General features: G+C 49.5%; 1 protein-coding gene across 2 annotated transcripts in view; it reads right to left on the bottom strand.

The window, feature by feature from the left end:
- Positions 1 to 22,223, bottom strand: part of GCK (glucokinase) — a 366,089-nt gene that overhangs the window by 49,057 nt on the left and 294,809 nt on the right. The gene's annotated exons all lie outside the window — the stretch shown is intronic.

Below are 22,223 nucleotides of genomic sequence, written 5' to 3' on the forward strand. Positions count from 1 at the left end.
ACCAGGGAGGTGAATCACTGTGCTCGAACAGTACTGGTCGATTAGAGGTTTGATCGCTGTGACGGGCAGCAGAATGTTCTCACGAGAAGAGGAGGGCCCACTTGCACACATATCCTTTATTAATAGGAACAGCATGCGCCATGCTTCTATACCTGTGCTTTCATTTTATAAATCTGTGAATGGTGGGACTTGTAGTGTTTGTTTACTTCAACTGAAGTCCTTCAACTAATGCACCTGAAAACAATGATTTACGAAAAACCCTAGGCATTGAAATTCTGTACCCTTTCGACGTGTATTACTCATTTTTAATCATTAACCCTTTTATATAAGGGACCTGCACCGTCCGGAATTACGACCCTTCACACAGTACTCAACTAAAACATACAATAGTCAGTAGTGCTAACAATTAACTGTGGCAGACGGTGCATGACAAATGAGGGACAGCCAAAGAAGCAGGAACTCAGACCACTGCAGCTCACGGCTAACCCCTTCAGTAGGTTGGGAAGGGTGTCGTTTATTTATTTATTTATTATAACACTTATAAAGCGCGCTGTTACCAGTCGGTGTCCTGGCGCTGAAGTGATAATCCATAGGGGAAAGCTACAGGACCTAAGAGGAAAAGAGCCATGTTTTTAGATCCCTTCTGAATGCCAGCAGATTCTCATTCTGTTTAAGGGAAAGAGGGAGGGAATTCCATGCCACCGCTGCTCCCCTAAAGAAACTCCTTCCGCCCCAACGCATCTTCCTGATCCGGGTCGTTTTGACCAGCCCTAGGTTGGCCGACCTAAGTTGTCTCCCTGGTCTGTACCATTGAAAGCGGTCCTAAAGAAACTGGGGACCAAGACCATGTAGAGCCTTGAAGACTATACAGAGGGCCTTGAACAGAATCCGCTTCCGCACCGGGAGCCAGTGCAACTTCTCGAGCTCCTTGGTAACCGAGGAAAATTTGGGCAGTCCCCCAATCAGGCGGGCAGCCGCATTCTGTAGGACCTGGAGTTTATTGAGCACCCCCTGTTGTGCCTCAATGAGGAGACCATTGCAGTAATCAATGCGTGAAAGTATAAGAGCAGTCACCACCGTCATTCTGCTTCCCTCTGGTAGGAAGGGGAGGATCTTCCTAATAATTTTCAAAGTCCAATGTATGGAGGAGCTCAAAGCATTGACTTGGGGTTTGAAGGAGAGTTGATTATCAATAATGACACCAAGATTCTTCACCTTCGAGGCCGGGCAAGGTGGTGGTCCCATGTCAGTGGGCCACCAGCTAGGACCCCACAAACTGGTATTTGACCCAAAGATGAGCACCTCTGTCTTGGAGGAGTTGAGTTTTAAACAGCTTTTAGCCATCCAGGAGCTGACTGCAGACATACAGTCCTGAAACCTGCCTGCCACACCCACCTCTGTCCCAGGGAGCACTGAGACCACAATCTGGGTGTCGTCCGCGTAAGATGTTAGCTCAAATCCAAAGGATCTAATCACCGGGGCAAGGGATGATACATAGATGTTGAATAAAGTGGGGCTTAAGGAGGAGCCCTGCGGGACCCCCCCTGGGAGTTGAAAAGGTGTTGATTCGAACTCCCCCATCGCCACCACTTGTGCCCGGTCTGTTAAAAAGGCTTTCAGGGTATTAAGTGCTTGACCCTGGACCCCGCAGCCCTCCAATCGATCCACCAGCAAAGCATGGTGGACCGTATCGAAGGCTGCCGACAGGTCCAGAAGGATCAGCACTGCCTGGCCACCTTCATCAAGTACCTTCCGGACCTCCTCTGTAGATTTTATGAGAGCGGTCTCGGTACTGTGACCCTCCCTAAACCCATGCTGAGCAGGATCCAGGCCCTTGGATTTACGCAGGAAAGAGCAGAGCTGGGAGTTCATGATTTTCTCAACCATTTTAGCTGGTAGAGGCAACCTGGAAATTGGCCTGTAGCTGTTGGGATCTACCATATCAAGGGAGGGTTTTTTAAGAAGTGGGTGAATTGAGGCCCGTTTCCATAGTTTAGGAAACTCTCCTCTCTCAAACATTAGATTGTAAATGCTGGCCAAGTGGTCCGCAATAGGGACTGCTGCTAACTTTGCAATTGCGGTCGGGCAGGGGTCTTCAGGTGAGCCCGATTTAGCGGCCAACAGAAGTTTCAATACCTCATCTGTCCCGACTGGCTCAAAAGTAACAAATTTAGCTCCCGGGTGTCCAGCCGGACTATTCCCGTGGGGCATCTCTAAGAGACTCTGAGCCACCAGAGGTTCCAGAGAAGTAAAGATCAGCTGGACTTTACTCAGAAAGAAACTTGCTAGGGATTCGCAAAGTTCTAAATTAGGCGGCGCAGTCACGGATTTAGGAGAGGCCAAACTTGCCACTGTCTCAAAAAGTTCCTTAGATGAGTTTTTGGCATTCTCGATTCGCTCCGAGAAATAGACACTCTTGGCTTTTCTAATGTCTTCTTTGTAGGCCCTTTGACCCATTTTCAGTCTCTCTTTGTCAATCTCCGAATAATTAGCTCGCCAGGTCCGCTCTAGTTTTTTGCATATTACTTTGGCCTCTCTAAGCGCATTGGTATACCAGGGGGCAGAAGGAGCCAACCTGGTGGGTCTACATCTCTTAGGAGGGGCTAATTTAAGACAGGCCTCATTAATCCACTCCGTATACTTGGCGGTGGCTATATCTACCTCCGCCGGCAGGGCCGGGCCGGTGGCCAGGAGCAGCTCCTCCAGAGCAGTCCCGTCGATATTTTTCCACGCCCTACACATCCTACTTGCCTGCCCCTCACCCAGAGCCGACTTAATCCGCGGGCTTAAAATGGAAAACAGCACCACTCGATGGTCAGTCCAAAGGAGAGGTTCCGCATTCAAGAATGTCAGGTCAGGATTACTAGAAAATATCCCGTCTAGTGTATGGCCGGCCTGATGAGTCGGCTCTACTACCGACTGGATCAGACCCGCCGCAGACATCACATCAACTAAGGCCATAGTGTCGGCGTCAGTGGTGTCTTCTAAATAGAAGTTAAAATCACCCAAGATGGTATAAGAGTTGGCACACAGAGCTTCCTCTAGGATACTACCAACGGAGTCAAGGAAACGGGCTTTCGACCCAGGGGGTCTATAAAGGAGGCAGCCTTTGAACGTACAATGGTTGGAGAGATCCAATCTAAACCCCAGGGCCTCACATGCCCCGGAGGTGGCGGGAAAGAAATGTCCCTGAATGGATGCCTGATAAATGATAGCCAAACCTCCCCCTCTCTTCCCAGGCCTGTCCAGGACATAGTGGAGATAGTTTGGCGGTGTGGCCTTCACCAAGTCAGGACCAGATGCAGCATCTGTCCAGGTCTCAGTAATAAAGGCTATTTGTGCGTTCAGATCGAGAATCAGCTCCGCACATTCCATACTATGCTTCACCAGCGATCTAACATTAATCAGGATACAGTTGAAGATTTGATTTCCTCTACTTTCCTTAGTTGTTGGAGTGCGAGTATAAGCCTTAATTTTGTCCCCCATGATGGAAGGAAATACCGTGTTACATACAGCACAACTGTGCAGCCCCACCTGAAAATCTTTATCCGGGGCCATCCTCGGGCACCTCGTCCTCTGGCAGCCCCCCCCCAGTTTCCAAAGCACCGTTCTGTCATAGGTGCGTCTCTCACCAGGGGCTGGGGAAAAAAGCGCATGGGTTATGGCGCTGGGCGCGGGCCCGGCGCCGACGGGCGCAGACGGGCGCGCCGCCGGCGCGCCCGCTGCGCCCGCCCGCTGCGCGGACGAGATGTTAAGGCCATTATGTAGGGCGGGAGGAGGGTGGGAGGCTGCGCCAACTAGTCCGCAGACCTCCCCTCCCTCCAAGATGGCGGTTCCTGTGCCCCCTTCCACGTCAGCGCCCAATCGGCTGCGCGGCGGGGTGGGAGATGTTAGCGCACCAATGCAAGGGCCCGAAGCCACAAGCCAGCAAGAAATGCGAGCAAAGTGGTACGTGCAGTTTCCTTATTAAAATCACATAGTGCAGACAATTTACATGAGATTTACATGAAAATACATTTAAAATCGTGCATTCATGAAAAATAAAATCACTCGCTCTGTTTCTAGCCCTAGTCCCCCGGCTTTCCGCCTCAAGGGATTATCAGGAAGAACGCGGCGATGGTCTGCCGGTTTTAAAGCTTCTGGGAGGGCGGAAGGCTGCGCCAACTAGTCCGCAGACCTCCCCTCCCTCCAAGATGGCGGTTCCTGTGCCCCCTTCCGCGTCAGCGCCCAATCGGCTGCGCGGCGGGGTGGGAGATGTTAGCGCACCAATGCAAGGGCCCGAAGCCACAAGCCAGCAAGAAATGCGAGCAAAGTGGTACGTGCAGTTTCCTTATTAAAATCACATAGTGCAGACAATTTACATGAGATTTACATGAAAATACATTTAAAATCGTGCATTCATGAAAAATAAAATCACTCGCTCTGTTTCTAGCCCTAGTCCCCCGGCTTTCCGCCTCAAGGGATTATCAGGAAGAACGCGGCGATGGTCTGCCGGTTTTAAAGCTTCTGGGAGGGCGGGAGGCTGCGCCAACTAGTCCGCAGACCTCCCCTCCCTCCAAGATGGCGGTTCCTGTGCCCCCTTCCGCGTCAGCGCCCAATCGGCTGCGCGGCGGGGTGGGAGATGTTAGCGCACCAATGCAAGGGCCCGAAGCCACAAGCCAGCAAGAAATGCGAGCAAAGTGGTACGTGCAGTTTCCTTATTAAAATCACATAGTGCAGACAATTTACATGAGATTTACATGAAAATACATTTAAAATCGTGCATTCATGAAAAATAAAATCACTCGCTCTGTTTCTAGCCCTAGTCCCCCGGCTTTCCGCCTCAAGGGATTATCAGTTTATGCACTGACTTCCGTCTATGGGTGCACAGCGGTCACAGCAGCACTAGCAGTGGCGGCTCCTCCAGAGGGGCGTGGGGGAGTTGCCCCACTGCTTTCTCGCAGTGCGAGAAGCAGAAATATAAAATGGTAAAACTGTCATTTTATGTTTCTGCTTCTCGCACTGTACCTGGTTGTGGGAGGGCGGGTGGGCGGTCTTGCTCGAGGGCAGGCGGGGAGTGGCATGCTCACTGTTGTAGGCCCTTATTGCTTTGGTCCGCCGACCAAAGCAGTCATGCCCACTCTCCCTTTCCTCTATGTAGGCTGCATGCAGCCTACATAGAGAAAAGGGCCTCCCATTAGGCGCTCGGCTGAGGCGCTGTTCGCAGTGCACCACACCAATCCCAACGCTGTCATTGCAGCATTGTGATTGGCAGAGGGGAGGGAGGCTGCCTGTGGGTGGCTGCATCCTGTTGAGGAGAGCAACAGAAAAAGAATGAATCGGAACCCGGCCAGGAGCTGAGGCGGCCCGGAGAAGGTAAGTTTTATTTTAATTTAATTAAAAGAAGGATTCGTGCACACACAGCCACACGCACACATACACACGCACAAAGCCATACACACACTCAGAAACATACGGACGCACATACGCACTGGCACACCATCAGAGACACACAGGCACACTCACACCCCAAGTGCAGACACACAAGGAGGCACATGTGTACACACCACATGCGGAGAAACACAGGAAAGCACACTCCGAGTCACATTCGCAGACAGACATACACAGCAACATGCGCACACTCCTCGGATCCCTTGCAGGTACTATTTTAATTTAAATGATTTTGGAATATGTGATAGTGACAACTAGTTCAACACAAGGAAACGGGCAATAACATCCACTGTGCAAGTACAAGAGAAATATAATGTGTTGCACCTCAGGCCAGTCAAGGTTTGATTGATAACTACCTAAGTTGTGCTGTATGGAAGTTCTCTCTCTGTTCAGTTCCTCTGGCCCTGTGCAGATGTGTGGAAAGTGTGTGGTAAAAAGTCAGCCTTAAGGCATGAACAGTTGTGGGCGAAGGATAACTGTTACTGTCCCACTAGATATGAGTTGGAACTTGTGACTGTCATTTTTCAACACAGCCACTTGGCTGGCAAAAAGATCTATTCATCCCTTATTTTGCATAACTATCGGTCGAAGTTTCAGTGCTTCAATTGTTAGGAGTGATTGCAATGAATGAGTGACAACAAACAATACTACCTACATATACTGCCTGCTATGTTTTATAGGATATTGTTACAGTAATTCTGCACCATTTTATGGTGGAAGGTTGCTGTGTTACATATAAACCAGCCCTGACTGTATGTAAAAATTAAAGCACTAACCCTTTAGAGGCGTAGGGCTTTGAAAACTATTATTTTGAATGTGTGAAAACTAATATGTGGACAGTGTATGTGAGATCGCCATATTATTTTCAGACATTTTTGGAAGCTAAAAGTTGACAGTTGTGCTAACAAAACAAAGAATTTACATTTTCAGGTCTCTGAAAAGGACTGAGTGCATTTTTGGAAGCTGAAAGTTGACAGTTGCGCTAACAAAAGAGAGAATTTACATTTCCAGGTCTCTGAAAAGGACTAAGTGCAATGATTAGAGCTGCAAGGGTATTGGACATCATGCAAATCAGACTTGGAAAGAACTTAAATTGCAGCATTAACCTGCCTTGCATGTGCTTCTGTAACTGAAGTATTGAGTGATGATATGAGTAGCTGGACAGGAGATCTCCCTTCTCCCGCCATTGTAAATCAGTCGAGGAGAAGGTAGAAAGAGTACAGAGGATTTCGGTGGAACACACACGAGGACTGATTGTTATAGGGGCCTGCTGAGGTGCTGATATCCACCTACAGACCTGATGGCTTTTTGAGTTATGCAGGGCTACTTACGTGGCCTGCCATATACATAGCTAGGGAATTCTAATAACTATTTAGGCAATATAATAACCATGAGGCTGATAACATGTATGTAGATATTAGGTAGGGTCTAGACTAACGTAATAGAGAATGTAAGGATATGTGATGTTAAAAATTCGAGGTATTTTCAAAATCCACCTTCTTTAATATAAGGACTGCTGAGATTACCTTAATAATTACCATTATTCTGATACATACGATTTATGTATGAATAGTGCACAACAAATTACCCTTTTATTGTAAAATACTAACAACTGTGTGTGTTTAATGCTTCTAGGGGCCAGGTGAGGATCCCTATCTGTATATAGTGTTCCTGCAAAAGAGTTACTGAGACAGGGTTGTCACTCCTTATCTATATGAGTATAACTCTTTGTGGTGAGGAGTGAGACACCAGCTTGTTCTCCTTTTCTCTTAAGAGGGAAGTACAATTTCTTCTGGGATTTAGATCTACATGGTATTCTTAAGCATCCTTACTGTATGAGACATTTCGTCTGGGTGGGAAGCTATGTTGTGGAAATGCTTGAGGGTCTTTTGATTCTATTATGACAGGGAACAGCTTTAAAAGGTGCTAAAAGTAGATTGTAGCATAGCAGTTTAAGTAAGTCTAGGTGGTTGATGATTGAGTCCTAGATTATATTCTTTCCCAAATGTTTCTTCTACATATTTAACATCCCCTGAGTCCTCCGATAAAAATAAGAATGTTTCAAACCTGTTACCGATTTGGCATTTCAAAAGAAAGGGTCTTCAGAGATGTCTTATTATCCTAACAAAAGTGAGACAAAATGTAAGAAAATGCATTGTTGTCTCTACCAAAGGATTTACAATTACACAGGATAGACTCACATTTTCTTAATTTCCAATGAACTGTTTGCTCCAGTAGGAGCACATTCAGTGTAACTCTAATACAATCTAGCTTAATATCTTGTGAGACTTGAGGGTAATTAAAATGAGTCAACCAACAAAGCCTTAATGCCATTTCCCCACCTAATAGAACTTCTTTGAGACGATTTTTCTGGGAAATGGGTTTGTCTGACTTAGGGCATTAAGTCCATTAAGGACAGATCTCATTTTATAAGAAGCCATAAAGCGTCTTTTGAAGCCCTCCTCCCTTGTGTGTGTGTGTGTGTGTGTGTTCAGTAGAGCGGAAGCTCTGTAACCTGGAAGAGCTGTGTCTCCTAGTCCTTGAAGGTCAGGTTTGCTGTGAATCTCAGTGAGGTACTTCAGCAGAGCATCGTCTCTGTGCCCTGGTGCTCAAGTTACTGAGTGCTGTGGGTGACACGGAGGTGCACTGGCAGAGCTGTGTGTGAATGACCTTGTACTGGGAGAGTAGAGGTACCAAGTGCTACTCGCCAGCACAGAGGTGCACTGGCAGAGCTGTGTGTGTCTACACTGTACTGGGAAAGCAGGGGATGCTGCAGTGCTGGCAGTCACATGTCTGAATCCTAGTTCCAGAAGGGCAGGGTGAATGCAAGTCGCCGGGAGGGTCACTGTTGGGATGTATGTATTTAACCATCTACAGAAACACATGCACTTTACTCTTCACAGTCATAAAGGAGGTGAGCGTTGGCCTAGACTATTAATTAATTTAGGCTAACCCTCACCTCGTTTTTGATTGTGGAGCGTAAAGTGCAAGTGTTCTCAAATTTGCTTGAAAATGCACCATTTGCCCACTCATGTAAAGAAAAATTCTCAGGGGAAGAGCCCCCCGAACCCAGCATAGATCGTTTGGGCTTGCTACGCTCGCCGCGGTGTGCTCCACCACAAATGTAATGTCTTACCGTTTTCGAATCACACCAGCCGCCACTGAGCACTAGTGAAGTATTGTGTTAGGACAGAGGTTGTCCTGTATTTTGTACTTCATAATGAAGGGGATTTGTACTTCTGATGCCTCCTAAACCACTGGAAGTGGATTGCAATTCTTCCAGGCAAGGAGGATTGCTGTAGTGGACAGCATTTTAGGACAGGCAGCCAAGTTTGAACTGAATGCTTAAATTCTACCCATGACGTTAAGGCAGTAGGCATTTTTTTTTATATTTGGGATGGATAACTGTGAGGTGCCTGCCAGTAGAACATTTCCAAAGTTCAGGGCCTGATTCATAGACTTCGCTTTGTAGTATGTTTTGAAGTACTACAGTAGTGCTACAAAACTTACTATAAAGTGCTAGTCACAAACTGCATGTTTGTAGTATTGAACACTTTTGACTAAGTTTACTATTTATTTTTATTTTTATTTATTTTTATTTGCAAAGTTTTATATAGCGCTGGCTAGACCTGGAGGTATCAGAGTGCTTTACAAGAGGATCAGCGAGTTACAGGATACATAGTTATATCAGTTGAATCAGCGAGGTATAGGTTACATAGTTACATTAGTTTGAATCAAAGAATCACATAGGGAGGAGGAGGAGGAGGGAAGGAGGCACGAATGGGGAGATGAGGAAAAACAATGTCAGATGACCGGCTGGGTAGGTGACGGCCAAGGGGCCAGACTCCTCTATAGCTGTATAGGACAGCTCCACCGGGCATCGGCCAAGGTTGCTCGGGCTCCGCGGTAGGTAAAAACAGTTTTGGTATCCACCCAGGGGGCGTTGTCATCGTTCCATCTAAGGGGGATAGGAGACACAAACGGGGAGACGAGGAAAAACAATGTCAGATGACCGGCTGGGTAGGTGATGGCCAAGGGGCCAGACTCCTCTATAGCTGCATAGGACAGCTCCACAGGGCATCGGCCAAGGTTGCTCAGGCTCCGTGTTTGGTACAAACAGTTTTGTTGTCTACATCTGTTGAATCAGTGAGTTACGGGTTACATAGTTACATCAGTATTCACCAACTGCAATTTTGTAGCTACATATACAGACTGTAACGGGCAAAGGCCAGAATCAAAACCCTGGAGCTCCCCACAAGGCATTGCTCCTTTGTCTGTGGTGGAGTTCTCAGTCCTCGCCACTTTTTATTGGTTCTTGAGGAATTAGGCAAGCCAACCTAGCACCTGACCTCAAAAAACCTGTGCGGACTTCATTGTTCAAATTACCCTGCCATGGCTGGCTGTGTCGAAGACCAATGATAGATCTCGTAGGACAAACAGGGTCTCCTTTGTCCAAGATGGGAGCCATTCCATACAGTATCTTCAGGGCTGCAGTTCTGACCCTGAAACCTGCACGCCTCTCTGAAAGGTTGCCACGAGCTGTTCCTTGGCAATGACACCATTCAATTGGTTGTTGACAGAGCTTTCTATGGCTCCTTAATGGTATTTATAGATTTATGTTTCCAGGAACAAAGCTTGCTGTTTATCTAAATTGCAAGAAGCATTGCTCTTGATTTCTTCATGAATCATATGTTTTGGTAAATGTGAGACGTCCAAGTGGTCATAATAAAATGACACACAGATGAGAGAGCACTGAGCGAGACATTCTCTCTGTCTGTTTCTCTCTCTCTATTACTGCTGGGCTCAGGTGGCTCGTGGTGATTAGAGGGCCATGGAGCTGGGCAGGAATCCAATCCCCCTAAACTGTACCTCAGACACCAGGCTGCAGCTGTCACTTGTTGACCTTGTGATCGTATCTTTTCCGCTGATTTTGTTGTACTGAAAATAAACGGAAGTCAGGCAGGAGTGCCAACCTCTTAAAATCTTTGATGGCTTTTAAGAAAAAATTCTAAACAAAGTAATTATTGGTAAACGCAGGTAAACATCAAACTCAACCCCAGTGTTGCTGCCATTTGATTGCAATACTCTAAGGCACTGGCCTCACCTCACTTTACTGTGTAGAGCCAGCCCTGCGTGGCTGCAGCAGTGCCACTACAGTGGCATGAGCTGGAGCTGTTTGCCCAGGGCCCCACACTTTTCAGGGTCCCTTCTACGACAAAATATGATTCCAAATCTTAAGCAGGGCTGGTGTGTTCATTCATGATGAGACAGTTAACAATGGCCAGGGCGCTGGATGGCTCTACCTGCTGGCGCTGGCAGTTACAGTTCTGCTGTCGTCCCCATAAGAAAACCTTTCAGCAAATAGCAAGGCGCTAGTGTCGCCTTTCAAGGCCACTAGAAGGGGTGGGTGGTGTAGAGAGCCACCCGGCCTCTTACCAACATTGTAGCAACACATACACATGCACGCCTTCACCCTCGGGACGGGCACGCCCCGAGGTATATAATAAAAGCGCGGTAGACCGCTCGGGGTCTTTCCGGCGTACCCTACCTCCAGTGTCAGTGTCCAGTTATTGTGCCCCATCTATCCTGCGCGAGGCCCGGACCCCGCGCACTACACTGGCGACGAGGCCGGTTCCGCCCCCGCGCGTGCCTGGCCGCCCTGGAGCTGCCCGCTCCTGTCCCGCTGGTTGCTGCCTGCTGCAGCCTTCCTGGCGTCATCTCCGGCCGCGGAGCTCGTCCGCCGGCCTGTCACCCCAGCTCGACATCGGCTCCCGCCCACGCGCCTCCTAGGTCGGAGCGTGTTCAGCCGGCGGGAGCCACCTGGTGAGTCTCTGCCCCGCGGCCCTGCCTGGCCCCCCCCGCGCTACGCGTGCTGCCGCCTGGGGGGCTCGCCCTCCGTTCTCCGCGTAGCGCGAGCGCGCTTCTCTGGCCGCGCTGCCCCGGCGGGGGAGGGGCGAAGAGGGGAGACGCTGCACGTCAGCCCCGAGGCCCGAACACGTGGTGCCTCCAACGCCTGTCTGGACCCCTGCTTCGCTCGCTGAGACCTGCGCGTCGGTGCCAGCCTGCTCAGGCCCTGCACACCGTAAAACTCACTGCTGGGAATAAGAAAAAAAAAAAAAAGAAATTTGTAAAGGGGTGACAGAACTCACCAAGCATTGGCAAGTGCAACTGCTGTCTCGCCTGGGGATAGTCCCCACACGGTGGCTGATCATCTACTGTCCACGCCACTTCCACTGGACGACGCCCGTGAGCGTCCATCTGCCCACACAGAGCACTGGTCGCCTGCGCAACCGCTTGCCCACCTCATCTCACATTGCACAGCCTGCGCAGGGGCGGGGTGATTCATAGGTGAGGCCACCAAAATGTCCAACCCCGCCACGGGTGGCACATCCACGGCGCCAGCCACAACTGCCCCCACCGCGCCAGCCACAACTGCCCCCACCGCGCCAGCCACAACGGCCGCGGTGCCAGGACCCGCTGGCCTTCCTCCACGCCAAGACGCGGGCTCCCACGTGGTCAGTCATGCCCATACCGGGGCGGCCCCCATCCCGCCATTCAGCGAGACTGCGGACCCTGCAACTGCGGCACCGCGATGGAAGGCATGGTTGGGGCGTCTAAACCTATACTTCAGGGGAACCCGAGAAACTGATGGCACCGTAAAGAGATCGCTTTTAATCCTCTATGGGGGCCCTGAAATATAAGACCTCTTCGAGTCTCTCCCGAACACCGGTGAGGATGATGACTACGACGCGGCGGTGGCCGCGCTGAATACCCACTTTGACCCACAGGTGAACACCGACTATGAGAAATTCAAGTTCAAGCGGGCGTGGCAGACTGAGGCTGAATCCGTGGACATGTACTATGCGAGGCTGCGCCGGCTGGCCAGCAGCTGCCCATTCGCCGACCCGCGTGAGGAAATCAGAGACCAAATCATCGTGGGTTGCAAATCGAAACTACTCCGAAAGCTCATCCTCAGGCAACCGGGAATCACTTTGGACGCCATTGTTGTCCTCGCTCGCTCCCATGAACTGTCGGACTCCAGAGCAGACGAAATGGAGCTGGCGCTACGGTCCCCCATAGCTCCGCAGGCCGTGCCGAAAATGGCGCCCATCAAGGAGGAAACCGTTGACGCAATACAAAGAAGACCGACGAGCGGAAGAACAAGACAGTGGCAACCCCGGGACGCTCAATGTGCCTACTGCGGGGGAGACCATGCAGCGACCGCCGTGTGCAACGCAAAAGGAAAGACGTGCTCGAAGTGTGGCAGACTCAATCATTTTGCCGCTGTATGCCAAGGAGGAAGATACAGGCCCAATGCACAGAGGTCGCGAGGCGGATACGGGTCTCGGTTGGCGACATCCAGAGTGAGACAACTATCATTAGAGCAAGAACACCCGCCTCCAGACACGCAAGCCCAGGGCCAGAAGCCTTATTATGAAGACGAGGAGGACGACGAGGTGTATGTAGTGTCCTATGTCAGCAGGATTGCCACCCGGAAGAGGCCACCGCCCATGTGCACGATATCCGTGGAAGGCTCCGAAGTCAGAGCACTTATCGACACGGGAGCCTCCGTGAACGTCATGGACTCTGACCAGTATGACCAAATTTCGCCTAAACCCACTCTCAACCCGTCGAACGCCCGGATATACACCTACGGGGGCACAGAACCCATGCCGCTACGCGGCGTCATCAGCACCACCATTCGCAATGGTGAGTACACGACAGAAGCCCGGTTCCACATAACCGAAGGGAAGAAAGGTACATTGCTCAGCTGCAACACAGCCGAAGATCTGGGACTGGTTTTCTTCGCCAACCAAGTCCACCAATCACACGCCGATAACATGCTTGAGGAGTTCCCTGCGCTCTTCAGTGGCCTCGGAAAGCTCAAGGGCAAGAAAGTCAAACTGCACATAGACACTTCCATCCGTCCTGTCGCCCTGCGACACCGAAGAGTGCCATTCAACCTCCGCCCTCAGGTGGAAGAAGAGCTGAAGAAGCTCGAAGACCTTGACGTTATCGAGAAGGTGTCGGGACCGACTCCATGGGTGTCCCCACTGGTGGTAGCCCCCAAACCCAAGCAGCCTGGCGCCATCAGACTGTGCGTCGACATGAGATTGCCAAACACAGCAGTGAAAAGAGAGCGCCACATCACGCCCACCATGGACGACATTGTCGCTGACCTCAATGGGGCGAAGTGGTTCTCTAAACTTGACCTCAACGCGGGATACCACCAGTTAGAACTTGAACAAAGCAGCCGGTATATCACGACTTTCTCCACCCATGTCGGACTTCGGAGATACAAAAGACTCAGCTTCGGAGTGTCGTCAGCGGCCGAGGTGTTTCAGAACGCGATTAAGGAAGTTCTGTCCGGGCTGAGTGGGGTCATCAACTTGAGTGACGACATTCTCATCTACTCAAACACACTCGAGGAACACCATGCACATCTTAGGGCCACCCTACGAAGACTACAGGAGCACGGACTAACCCTCCACAGAGAGAAGTGCTCATTCTACCAGGAAGCAGTAGACTTCTTCGGCTACCGATTCACGCGCGAAGGGCTCCGGGTTGACCCAAAGAAGGCGGAAGCCATCCAGAATGCCAGCCCGCCCAGGAACCCCACCGAAGTGAGAAGCTTCCTCGGGATGGCCACGTACTGTGGCCGATTCATACCCAACCTGGCTGACCTGTCCGAACCCCTTCGCGCACTCACGAGACAGGACCAAGAATGGGAATGGACGTGCGCAGCGAATCAAGCCTTCCAGGAAATCAAGGCGAGCCTTCTGGATAAGGCCACGATGGCCTACTTCCAACCGCGCAGAAAGACCGAATTGGTCATGGACGCCAGCCCGGTTGGTCTCGGCGCAGTTCTGCTGCAGGAGTATGGCCAGAATGAATGGAGGCCCATCGCGTATGCGAGCAAGGCCCTCACGGACACCGAAACGCGATATGCTCAAATCGAGCGGGAGGCGCTAGCCATCAAGTGGGCCTGCCACCACTTTCACTTATATCTCTGTGGCCAACCTTTCACCATCGTAACCGACCACAAGCCACTCCTGCCCCTGTTCGCTGGATCCTCCAGGCTTGCCCCCCCCGCGGATTGAACGATGGGCCGTCCAGCTACAAGGCTACAATTTCAACCTGGTCTTCCGGCCGGGCGCCCATAACCCAGCAGACTATCTGTCCAGGCACCCCGATGTAACCAGAAAAGCAACCCCGCTGGCGGATGGTCAAGTGGTGGAGGAATTCGTCCACATGGTGTCCATGGCCGCTTGCCCGGAGACCCTCACCCTGCCGGAGATCGGAGAAGCCACCGCTGAAGATGAGACTCTGACCCGCGTCAAGAAAGCCCTGGAAACAGGAAGCTGGACTCGGTTTCTGGATGGAGCACAAGGACTTCGACCGGAAATAAGCCATGCCCGACAACAGCTATGGCAGATCCGCCATGAGTTGAGCGTCGGCGATGAAGGCGTTATACTGCGAGGACATCTCATTGTGGTACCTGCAAGCCTCCAACAACAGACACTTGCGATTGCCCACACGGGCCACCAGGGAACAGCCAAGACAAAGGCCCGGCTACGCAACAAAGTATGGTTCCCAGCCATGGATCGCATGGTGGATGAGATGGTGCGCTCCTGTCATGCCTGCACCATCACGGGGTCAGATCCAGCTCCGGCCCCAGTCATCACCGAAGAAGCGGCGACAACACCCTGGACTCAGCTGAGCATAGACTTCGGGAGCTTCCCAGACGGCCGACACACGCTGGTAGTTGTGGACTCCTTTTCGAAATTCCCTGTCGTGGAACTGCTCTCTTCAACAGCATTCGGACCAGTCAAGAAAGCGTTGGACCACATCTTTGCCACCATGGGACTCCCAGAGGAGGTGAAATCGGACAACGGACCCCCTTTTCAAGGGCGAGAGTTCCAGGCGTACCTGGAGGGACTAAGGATAAAACACCGAAAAATCACACCATTGTGGCCGCAAGCAAATGGCGAAGTTGAGAGGCTCATGCGGACCCTCAACAGGGCGCTCCGCATCGCTGTCAACGATGGCGAAGATCCAGAAGCAGCACTGGACCAATTCCTGAGTGCATACCGACAGACTCCGCATAGCACCACGCAATGCGCACCTGCACATGTCTTGTTCAAAAGGGCACCTAGAGGCAACATCCCTACGTCCTCCACGTGGACCCCGGAAGAGAGGGACAGCACCGCCATCCAGGCGAGGAGAACTGTCACCAACCAAAAGGCAAGTGAGAGGAGACGTGCGAAACATCCTGGGTTGCAGGAAGGAGACACCGTGGTGGTGCACGATCGGCACCCCGGATGGAAATTCAGAACCCCATTTGAACCGGAAAGATGGACGGTTGAGAAGATTCGGGGAACAATGGTGACAGCCCGTCTCGGACAACAGACCGTCACCCACAATGTGTCCTGCTTCAAAAGAGTGGGGATGCCGGACGGTGTTCTCAGGGACATTGAGGAAACCATCGATGTCGGCTCAGGCGGTCAGGACGATGTAAGAACGGGGGACCAAAACTCAGTGCCCCTCCAGAACCAGGACCAGCCACGAGAAGACAGACGACAACTTGTCAGGCCCCAAAGTGAGACACCTGGGCATGCCTCTTCCACCCGAGCTGAAGAAACAGCCCCGGCTGGGGCTGTTGGATCTTCTGTCCGACACCACCACAGATATCACCTGCGGCCCAATCCTGGGCCCAGCCAAAGACTCCGAGACTTTGTGTGCACTTCCCCTTAGCCAGGTGCACGGGCAATCCAAAGAAAAACATGAACTAAATTGAAGGAGGGATGTAGAGAGCCACCCGGCCTCTTACCAACATTGTAGCAACACATACACATGCACGCCTTCACCCTCGGGTCGGGCACGCCCCGAGGTATATAATAAAAGCGCGGTGGACCGCTCGGGGTCTTTCCGGCGTACCCTACCTCCAGTGTCAGTGTCCAGTTATTGTGCCCCATCTATCCTGCGCGAGGCCCGGACCCCGCGCACTACAGGTGGCACAAGGGGCATTATGCTCAAAGTCTGGTCTTTCAGGGCCCCATCTTCTTTCAGCAAAATGTATCAATACATTTTTAATTTGAAGAAAAGCCTATCGTCTTAATTGATAAAGAGGCAGCTTACAGCGCCACACCACTAGATGGCACCCGATGCCATGCTTTCTCTTTCATTGGGGTACATTATGGCACATGGCAAACTTGAATGAAGCGTCCGGAGGACCCCACGTAAATATTTTGCTCCCAGAATTGCAAACACTTCTGACAAACTTGTCAGGCTGTTACGTTTGGAAGAAGCACCCTGAAATCTTAGAGGGGTTTAAGAGAGACACCCGCAATGGGGATAAATATCCCTCTGACACTGGACGATCAGGCCGAATGAACCCTGGGAATGTAAACTGACAGCATAGCATTACAGCAGTCAGTCTGGCTTCAACTCTACCTGGGCACTCCCACATCACGAACAGTTATGTCCACTCCATGACCCCTGCAACCTCAGAGCGGGACGGAAGGACTGCTGCCTCCAGAAATCCCTGCTGAGCACTTGTAAAGTGTACATCAGGCCTAACCACAATGAAGGAGAGAGAGAGAGAGAAAGAGAGAGAGAGAGAGAGAGAGAGAGAGAGAGAGAGAGAGAGAGAGAGAGAGAGAGAGAGAGAGAGAAAGAGGGGGTAGGGGAGGGGGAGAGGGAGAGGGAGAGGGACTGAGACTGGTGTGTCTGTCCGTCTGTCTACTCACTGCATACATGCCACAGACTCAATTCAGGCGGGAGACTATCGATTTTTAGAGCCAAATTGTTTGGCTTTAGTTTAGGTGCCTCCCGTCTGAAATTGTATATGGTTCAGTATGCATAAATGGGGAAAAAGCGTTCCCCGATTTTGTTTCAATATCTCCCACTTTCCTCTTCTAGAACGTTGGCATACTTGCTCCAGCATGTGCTTAACCTGTTCGACATTGAAGAAGCCTTATGATGATGTCAGATACACGTGTGTTCTGCTATGGGAAACATCCTTTACGACGCAACTTTTACCACGCAGTGCCTTTACAACGCAGGTTTTTCAACGCAAGGCATTACAACGAATTGCGCTGGGGGACGCTCTAGGATAGGTAATAGTTTAATTTACTATCCAACACCTTCCCTACTATCCACGGGGACTGGAGTTGGAATAGTAAATTAAACTATTCACTATCCAGCACCCCCCAACGCAAGTCGTTGTAACGACTTGCGTTGAAAAACCTGCGTTGTAAAGGCATGCGTAGTGAAAGCATGCGTTGTAACAACGTACATCCTTCTGCTATTCGCCGAACTGAGGGGTATATTATCAAGGACTGGTGTTAAAATTATCGCCGTTTTATCAGCAGGAAACTGCCGATAAAACGGCGATAATGGGCTTGATAATACCCCCTTGTTAATTCCCATAGAAGCCCATGTTCTGGTATTAACATGGGCTTCTATGGGAATTAACAAGAACGTATTATCAAGCCCATTATTGCCGCAATTTGTTCTTTTCGAGAATTATAATCATCCTCGGCAGACAGCCAATACATTTGAAAAAAAACACTTTTTCGCAAATATTCCCGCAGGCTTCTCGAATGAAATAGAGTTTGCCCGGTATGAAATGTATAAGACAAGATTCCAAACGGTTTCTAACAGGCCTCTCTGTTTCAAATATTCGAATAATAATCTATTAGTTTAGAAGTCTTGCATTGCAACAACAATTGCTTCTGTCACCACCATGTGGCAGTGTTGTACTTTAGTTACTCCGCTGATTTATCGAAATGAGGCGGACACCTCAGTCTTTTTCGCCCTTATGCCAGAGGGGATAACTCCTCTCAGGGTTAGCTGTCACTCAGAGGACAGAAGTATTCGGTACCATAAAACATACCTAGCTCATCAGTTCTTTCTCCTCAGAAACAACATTCCATTTCAACATGTAAATGTTTTAGCTGACTCCATCTTTCTTTCTTAATCCAAGGAATCATAAGGGAGCTGATTCAAAAGGCGTTTCATCATGCGTGGGCGCACCTAAATCCTGATAAGTCAGGAATAAGTCATACCTACTTCCTGAGAAATATTTTGTGAATCATTTTCAATGATTAATGATGATCTGTTTTTAACATGATTCATATTCTCTTTCTCGCTCTGTTAAATTTGAAAGCATTGCCTTCGGCAGATTGCCTAAGAAGGAAGGTATAGTGGGACAAATGTATGACTCGGTTTGCATCCCATTTGCATTAGGCAACGAGGTGCAAGAGCGACACAAACTTAAAGTCAGATTTGTGAAGCCACGCAAAGCCACTTTGAGTGGCTCAAAAAATCTGGAGTAACACAACGCAGCACAAATTGCTGCGTTGCATTACTCTGCCCTGGGTAGGCATTCCATGGGCATTATTGGGTGTTCCCACACAACTTCCATGGTTTTTTACGCATTCCCAGATTTACAAGACCTTGTAAACCTGAGAATGAGCCAAAAAGATACATCTCCCCAGGCGAGGTACAACAAGGAGAAATATCTTTATTTCTCCTCGTTACTTCTTCTTTCCTTGCATTCTGCAGCACACATAGAAATAGGGAAATGCCTCCCAGGATAGTTTTTGTGCAGGAAGGTGCCCCTTCCTGTAAAAAAACAATCCTGCATGCAATGCAGGCACCCTTGCACCATGGTGCAAGGGGTCCTGCATTGGTGCGAGACTGTCAGAAGGGCGCCAGTGTAGGGGGAAAAGTCAGGAATGCACCGTATGCCTTAAATTCAGCAAATTCCATAAATATTCCCCTGTATCTTTAATCTTGGAGCATGGACGAGTTCTATACTTCTCCCCATGACCTACAAACCCACACACACAAGGCTCCATTTATATAGCACAGCATGTAAAATTAGGTTTATATCCCAAAGGGCGCCAGTGTAGGGGGAAAAGTCAGGAATGCACCGTATGCCTTAAATTCAGCAAATTCCATAAATATTCCCCTGTATCTTTAATCTTGGAGCATGGACGAGTTCTATACTTTTCCCCATGACCTACAAACCCACACACACAAGGCTCCATTTATATAGCACAGCATGTAAAATTAGGTTTATATCCCAAAGGGCGCCAGTGTAGGGGGAAAAGTCAGGAATGCACCGTATGCCTTAAATTCAGCAAATTCCATAAATATTCCCCTGTATCTTTAATCTTGGAGCATGGACGAGTTCTATACTTCTCCCCATGACCTACAAACCCACACACACAAGGCTCCATTTATATAGCACAGCATGTAAAATTAGGTTTATATCCCAAAACTCGGAAAGTGAAATGGAGTAAATGTTCACTGCTTTGATGCTTCCACTGCACATTCAGCAATGTTGATTCTAAACTTCATGACGGCCTCAACATCTTGTATGTCCCATTGGAGTGAAATAAAGCAAGATCACAGTGGGACTATGGGACTCATTTACAAGTTTTTGAGGCAGGGCAGCACAGTAAGTCACGTTGCGGCGCTGCCCTGCATCAAAAAGTAAGGGCATGAATGCGTCATATTTATGATATATGGCACATTCATGTCCTTTCCCACTGCCCTGGTGCCATTTTGGCTGCCCTGCGCCAATGCAGGCAACTTTGTACCATGGTCCAAGGGAGTCTGCGTTGTAGGAAGGATTGTTTATGTGCAGGGAGGTACACTCTCCTGCACACAAAACAATCAATGGAGGTGTTTCCCTCATTTTATGTGTGCTGCAGAATACATCACATTTGTAAAGAGTTAAAAATTAGGAGAAATGAAAACATTTCTCCTTGTTACACCTGCTCTGGGGAAGCGTAAGGTTTTGGCGCTGCCCCAGGTTTATGTGAGTTTGTAATTCTGGGTCAGTGTCAAAACCCATGGGTGTTGTTCAGGAACACCACCACAATGTCCATGGAATGCCTCCTTGAAGCAGAGTAAGTCAACGCAGTGCTTTGTGCTGTGTTGCTTTAGCCCATATCTATGAGGCCATGCAAAACCACGCAGGGTGGAGTTGCGTCGCCTCATAGATATGACTGACAGGCCTCCGTCACAGGAGCGCCACAAAAAGTGATGCTCCGGTGGCGCAGGACTCTTGTAAATGAAGCCCATTGTTTTAATATTTCTCAACCCTTTCCACCATATTACCGTCATAATCCTCTAAATCACATATAGTAAATGTAAATGTAAATTGATACTTGTATAGCGCACTACTCACCCGCAAGGGTCTCAAGGCGCTTGTACAAATACCGCTGTGGAACCCATCCTGGCTTTCCCTGTGAGATGTCCACTCCTGGGCACCCCCAAGGTGGAGGCCAGGCATCCTTAGCGTTGTGGGGGCCATTGTGGAGATTAAGCAAGCTATTGCCCAGAGTTGCAGAGTGGGACTCCATGATTGGAATAGGCACCGAGGCGAGAATTATCAGGTCCGTTGAATTTTGAGCCCAAGACCCGCCGAGGCGGGGAATTGAACCGTGGTCCCGGGCTAGACCTCTGCATCAGGGTCTGCCGCTCTAACCATTGAGCCACACTTCTCCTGTGAAGGGCAGAAGGAGCGGAGTCCACTATCATTGACATGTAAACACTGTTATGCTAAATAATACAGAAATTAGTAAGTGAAGGGATGCGGGCAGACCCCCAACCCTCTACTGCGCTACGGCGGAGTGGACTATGCCTCCCCACCCAGGCCACAGCCTCCCCTCACCACAGATGCCTGCCCTGTACTCCTGACATGCACTGCTTTACCCCCAGGTGACATAATTCAAGGGCTGTATGTTTATTCCCCATTCCAGGTACAAAAATTTATAATGACTGGATGTAGCTGCAAGGCTGTCGGCTAGAATTGGCGATTCTGAGTCCACAGTATCCCAGCACCTACATCCGGCCAATTCATGTAAAGGGCCTTGGTCTTTCAGAAGTCCTGAAGTCTCGCTAAAATTGTGCCGGCCTTTGTGGCTCCAATACAAAATCCTCAATTCACTGGTGCAGTTCGTAATGCAGAGATGGATACAAAGCTCCTGATATGAAGGAAGGAGTAAATAGTGTTTCAAAGGACTCCCAAAATGCCTCTACTTTATCCACACCACTCACAGGTTGTTGGCCAAAAAGGGGGGAAATCTCACTCATACACATAGAACCTTTCACATTTTCGCTTAAATTTGTGAAACTTTTCTGGGTTTACTACTATGCTTGTAACACATCTAAGTCTGTGGCTATGTGTCGTCACACTTAGGACACAATCCTGCCAGTTAATTAAGAGCTGGAGAAAGCAGTGTTCCTTGTAATTTAACATTCAACAAAGGGAGAGAATGGATAAACTGGAAAATACTCCTGGTCCCCTGGGGATAAGTAAACAACAACAAAGAAGGAGTAATCCCTGAGAAGGGTTATTGGAAACTGTGGACAAAATAAGGAAAGCAATTCTTTTTTAAGAAGAACCCTCACCCACCAAACTAGTTGGTGGCAAGCATCATCATAGGGTTCCCACTCGAGGGGCCGAGTGTGCTGCAACGCCTGAATTACAGCAGAGTGTTTTTTTTTCTTTTGATGTGAGTGAAAAGTGCAAGTGATTTTAAAAGTACCTCTATAACTCCTCAAAAGAGTTTTATTGGTGGGCTACAGGGCAAGGTTAAAAGTAGAAATGCTGGATGTCTACTGTGACTTTCTTGGTCACAGACATCTGTTATAAAAATGGTGGCAAGGTCTACATGTTTCAACCTTTGGATGCATGGTAGCAAGGCTAAGGTGCCCTCATGAAGTAATATAGATTACCGCACAATTTACGGTTAATTCATCAACGATTTGTT

The sequence above is a fragment of the Lissotriton helveticus genome, chromosome 11 (genome assembly GCF_964261635.1).
Source record: "Lissotriton helveticus chromosome 11, aLisHel1.1, whole genome shotgun sequence".
Lineage (NCBI taxonomy): Eukaryota > Metazoa > Chordata > Amphibia > Caudata > Salamandridae > Lissotriton > Lissotriton helveticus.